Source organism: Cygnus olor, chromosome 1, assembly GCF_009769625.2.
Source record: "Cygnus olor isolate bCygOlo1 chromosome 1, bCygOlo1.pri.v2, whole genome shotgun sequence".
In the NCBI taxonomy this organism is placed as follows: Eukaryota; Metazoa; Chordata; class Aves; order Anseriformes; family Anatidae; genus Cygnus; species Cygnus olor.
In genome coordinates this window covers 110,982,787-110,988,418 of record NC_049169.1, presented here as the reverse complement: position 1 = coordinate 110,988,418, position 5,632 = coordinate 110,982,787, and the positions used below count along the sequence as shown (strand labels likewise).

At 47.8% G+C, this 5,632-nt stretch overlaps 1 long non-coding RNA gene across 1 annotated transcript; it reads right to left on the bottom strand.

The window, feature by feature from the left end:
• Positions 1-841: 841 nt before the first annotated feature.
• LOC121079542 lies at positions 842-3,246 on the bottom strand. The gene is made up of 2 exons (XR_005825073.1): positions 3,096-3,246; positions 842-1,258 (listed from the first exon to the last, which is right to left on the bottom strand). It is a non-coding gene; the product is annotated as an uncharacterized LOC121079542 (long non-coding RNA).
• Positions 3,247-5,632: the final 2,386 nt, after the last annotated feature.

Here is a 5,632-nt window from a genome sequence, read left to right as displayed (position 1 = left end):
TCCTGGTTTATTTGGCTTCTCTCCCCAGGAATGACTGCTGTAAAACAGCGGTGTCCCTGGGTCATCGGTCTGACACTTCACAGGAAGATAATGTGCCAGCTGGACGTTTATTGCCCAGTAAACCCCATGCTGTTCTCTTCAGTTGCTGCTGTAATGTAAGAGTGATTGCTGGCATTCAATGCATATGCAGCTCCTTCCTACAGGAAGGAATGGCCAAACAAGACTGTGGGTTTCAGATGTTTCTGGGTGCCAGTGCTGGAGGAGAAGTGCATCCTTTCTCTCTCACAAGATGCCTATCAGGAAGAAGACAGATGTTTGTTTATGGTGCTCATTTTCCCTCCAGGTTCTGCTACATCTCTATCTGAGAAACACAATCCCCTTTCTCCTCTTAGAGGTCATCCTTGATCCATATTTGCACTCTCGCCACACCAGTCCCACCTCCTGCTGCCATAACTCCCCTTTTCACTCATGCTGCAGCAACCTCACTGACCCCAGTCTCGTCTCAAGGCCTCATGCAGCCTTTGTCTCGCTGTTAACTCTAGTCCTAGCCTTACCCTTCCAGCTCTGCCACAAAACCAACCACCTGGGGACTCTCCTGCACATTCAGCCTCACTCAACCTCCTCCATCAGGATCTGTTTCTCCTTCCTCAGCTTCCCACAGACCCTGCAAGTCACTGCTCACAGCAGCCCTTTCAGGGCCTGCCTACCTTCTCCCCTTTCTCCTTTCCCAAAGAAGTGAGAAGGAAAAGTACTGGAAGACAAGTAAAGAAGAATAAACAAAGCTTCTTCCCTCCGCCCCTTCCCGTTGTCCTGTATTCAAGCACTGCACCTTTGGAAGGCCTTTTTGCTACAAGACAGAGTATTTTTGTATTGTTTATGCAGCTATGCTTGATACGAGGAATAAAGTTGCAGGAGAAGAGGCCTGCTGTAGAGGAGGCTGAGTGCACTTGACTCAACATTGCTAAAGAAGCAGTTTTTAATAGAAGCTGCAACTTCTCTGAAGATGTATACGGAGGTACTCAGCCACCTCCCTCAGTCAGCAGAGACAGGTTGGCTCCTGCCGAGGGCAATTCAGATCACTTCAGTCATGTTCCTTCATCAGCTGACTCAGAGCAGGAGCCTGCATCTCCCCATTGACTGGGAAAGAAGCTTCTCTCATGAATTTCATGGGCTAAATGAAGTGCCTCGGTGCAGCAGTTATGAGCTTTTCCTGTAGCCTGTGCTGGCCAGCATCAGCATATGCATCTGAGGTAGAGGCCTGATGAGCAACAGAGAAGGCATTAGTCAATGTTGATCTTATCTCCCTTTTCATGACTGTTAGAATCACGGCTCCCCATCACCAGAAAAAGCGCGCCTCCCTAGGAGGCATCTTACAGCCTCACAGCTACTTGCTCCCCAAGGAATAGCTTACACAATAAATACAGGTTAGGGAGAAATACAGAGAAGTTATGCGCAAGGATTTTTAGAATCTGAATTAAAGAAAGAGAAAAAAAAAGAAGGAAAAATAAAGAAAAGAAAAATAAAAGCCCTTTCTTTTTTTTGTAGGATTTGAAAAGGATCAAGATGGCAACTGTAATTGCCAGTTGGAAGTAGCTGGTTGCATTTTAGAGGTGTGGAGATGGAGATCACTACATGAAAAAGTAAGAGTGGTAGAGTATTTGCACGAGCAGTGGGAGTAACAAAGCCAGGCCTCCCACAGACCAGTCATAGAATATCCCAAGTTGGAAGGGACCCTTACGGACCCACAGTCCCATGGCCAGTGTCTGTGGAGCCTGATGGGATGTGGGCTTTGACTGAAGCTTGCCCATGGCTCCGGTGCTCATGGCAGGCACCCAGCTGGTGTTACAAGCTGAGTGCAACCTGCAGCCCTTCTCTGGGGGACAAGCAGTGGCTCTCTCCTCTACCTCCCTGTGTATTTTCATGAAACTTCAAGGAACTACGTGATTTCTCTGACTGCTTGCATGCCTGTCTGCTGCGGCTCAGCTTGGCCAACAGTGCAGAAATGACTGGAGAAGACAGACAGACACACCGAAGGACAGAAAAAAGCTAATAATGGTGCAAGCCTGGGTGAATCAGGTAACACACCCTCACCTGTGAGTTATATATTCACATACAATAATATTTACATATAGTAAGAATGCATGAATACATGACTGTAACCCTCAAGATATATTAGTAGCTATTTAAAAAATATTCTATACTCAGTAGATCTTTAAAACTCTGAAGCAGCTCCAACACATCAGTTAATTTTTCTTTTACGGGGAAAAAACCACACAGCCCTATCATGTTTTCTGGTCAGTACCTGGGCCTAAGCAGTGTCATCACCATGGTGCTGCCTGGGACTTGAGACCTCACCGCCAATGTAATTGCCAGCAGTTTGCCTTCCTTGTCCCCAATCACTTAAGCACGACATACAAAACATAATGGTTTTAAGAAACCAACTTCAAAATTTCACTTAACATGCCTGAAAAGATTTGAGGTAAGGAGGCTCAGTGTAAAATGCTTGTAAAAAAATATTTCTAAGATGTCAGCATCCTTTTAAATAGGCTGAGTCTGATCCGTTATAATTGCCATATAATCCTATACTTCTAACATGGGATGCACAGGTAACTAATCACTTTTCTAATCTGGCTGTGAGCTAGGGATTTAGCATCTTCAGTCAGAGGATTGCAGGTAACTGAATAATGATGAGATAGGGCTCCCTGAAGATGACACGATCCATGCAAGCTGCTCTCCTGGCAACCACAACATGAGAAGCGGAAAATACCCAGAGAAAAGGATGAGCTGGAAAGAAGAGCAGTTGTCTGTGTGTGCAGATAGATGCTGGACTTTCCCAGAAGACATCTGCAAAGACAAAATAAGTGAAGGAAGTTTGTCTTATGATATCCTTTCTTCCCCATAACGGTTAGCTATCCTTGAATCATTCTCATAAGAAGCTTGCCCAAGCCCAAGTGTCCCACAGTACAGGCAGCGAGTGGTATCAGGTGGACGTCATATCCCCATCTCCTGGGATGAACGTTCAGCACATGCTGCTGCCAACACCACGAGGATTTTCATTCTCTGGTGCTGTCAGCCTGTGTCTTTGCCCCACTCACGCATTTGAATCAGATGCGGCAGGTAGGCAAGTGTTGTCTTGCATGAACTCATCCATTTGGGTTACAGAGGGAATTTTCCATCTCTGCATCAGCCCTGTGGTGCTGCCCAAACCCCCTCCTGCAGAACAGGAAAGGCTGAGGTGCAGCAATAATAAATAACACAGAACAGATGCACTGAATCAATTGTGTCTCTCCCCAGTTTTTATAAGCAAGGAGTCTTCCTGCTTCTGCATCCAATTTCCCTTGTCAAGTCACAGTGCCCTGTCTGCAAATTACAATTAATCACTATGGAGACTGTTGCAAAGTCACCAATTTGGGATTAGTGTTTCAGCTGAGCACTAAGCAACAGGTGCTGGGTGGCTTTCTGGAAGCTTTTTATTCATGCTGATGTGCATTGTCTGAAGGCAAAGACAGGTTTTCCCTCACAACTAAAAATAAGTGCACAGGCCAGGTGGGATTTCCTGCAGTGGGAAAAACCCTCACGACATGGATCAGGCCCCTGTCACTGGTGGAGGTGGTGGGAGTCTGGGCTCATTCATCGGGGAACGGCTGGATTCAGATTCCCGTGGAAGGTCTCCAATTCTTCGCCCTACAGAGGGTTTCATCCCCACAGGAAACTGTGCTATATTTAAAGCCTTGTGATGGCTCATTCAGGGACTCATTTCCACAGGCAGAGAAGGCAGTGGGAGCTGCAGGTACGCAGGGTCCCCAGGTACATCTGCGGGGGTGGGTGCAGACAGACCTCACGTTCCCATCTCAGGGCTCCCAGCTGCATCTGGACCTGAGGCCGGGTAGCAGCATCAGCACCATAACACAGGATCTGCTGAGTGAAACGCTGTGCCTTTCAGCAGCTGCGGCACGCCTGGGTGTGCAGCCCCTGGGGAGAAGCGCATCCTCTCTGGTCCAAGTGAAGAATCTGAAATGCAAGAATGAACCCAGGGAAAACCTGGGCTGAGGGGGAAGGGAGCATTTTGCTGTCCCTCGCAGGCACAGTGAGTGTGCTACATGCTCTAATCGCAGGCCCAGGCCATCTGCCAGCCTCGCTCCTCAGAAGGAGAGGCTGGAGCACAAGCATCTCTCATCACTCTACCTATTGCTCTAGGCATGAGCATTGCAGGGGTCAGGATGCAGTTCTGCTCGAACATGTTTTGGAGCTGAGGCTAGTACATACCTTAGACCCGTGACTCCTTTGCTGGTGCCTCCGCACGTGAAAACTCGGGGACTGCAGTCAGTTGTAGGTAGTTTAAAGTGCCCTTCTGGAGCGCAGACCTAAATATGTCATCTTTTCCATTTGGAAAAGAGGGAGCAGCTCTGACAAAAAGAAAACTCTGAGCATCCGTAGGATTTGCCAGATTAGAGACAAACCGTACCAAAGCACTGTCAGCTCCTTGCTGAATTCGCACAGACAGCCCTGCCCCGTCCCTGCCCCCTCCGCAAGTCAGCGTGACATCGGAGCCGGCGGAGAAGGGGAGCGACAGCCGCGGGTAACAACTGCACGGATTTATGCCTCATTTCAGCAGCCTTAAGGAGCTGAATCTACAACCTGACAGGCGCTCTGTGAAGCACCAGTGATGAATAACTGCATCCAGAGGGGTCCCAGGATAGCAAGGCATGTATTTTTTAACCAGGTGCTGCTGATGCGAAGCCATCAGCACAGCTCCATGTGAAACTCCCAGTGCTCCCAAAGGCTCTCTTCCTCACCCAGCCACCACAAAAGGACGGGGGGTCACATCCAGATGCATCCATGGATAAATATTTAAATGAAAAGTTGTGAAAGGGGTCCCTAGGGCATGGTAATATATCATGCTTGTAATGCACAAGACAACCAGTCCTGCTCTGGAGCTCTGCTTTGCCCCAGTTCCATTTCCATAGATGTACAGTAAAGACAGCAGATGTAGACCCCAAATAATCCTCCCACTTCCCTTTTCCAGTGGTTTCTTGATAGGACAGACGCTCTGAAATATCTGCCAAGATTGCTACGGTGCAGTTTTGGCTGTGAGGCATACAGAGTCCCTCCCCAAGGAGAGACTGCAGAGCCCACCTCCTCCTGCTTCTGCACAGAGGCACCTGAGCCCAGGGGACACACATGTCAGAAGAGAAACCCATAACACAGCTGCTGGAATGGATAAGGCATGGCTTTAAAAGTAGCAGTTCCACCTATTTTCCAAGCTCAGGAAGGGCAACTGGTTTTGGGAAAAGGACCAGATGCATTCTTGTTTTACCTAAATCCATGCCCTCAGATGTGGTCCATGGGTCACCGAGGTTGCAGTAGCCCCAGAAATCCTTGGGGCTTTGCCCTGCTATATGTTACTTCAAAATGAAGAGGTTGTGCAGGCATCAGAACTGGTCTAACAAAAGCCTGGGAGAGCAAAAACCACTGTTGAGGTAAGAGCTGCCTTTCTGTTATGTACTGTGATACACATACACACACAAAACAAGTGTTTTACTCCTAGTTCTGGGCAGTTTTTGCTGAGTTAAAAAAAAAAGTCTTTTTTTTTTCTCTGAATTGTACTGCTCTGTTATAGGAAATAATGACT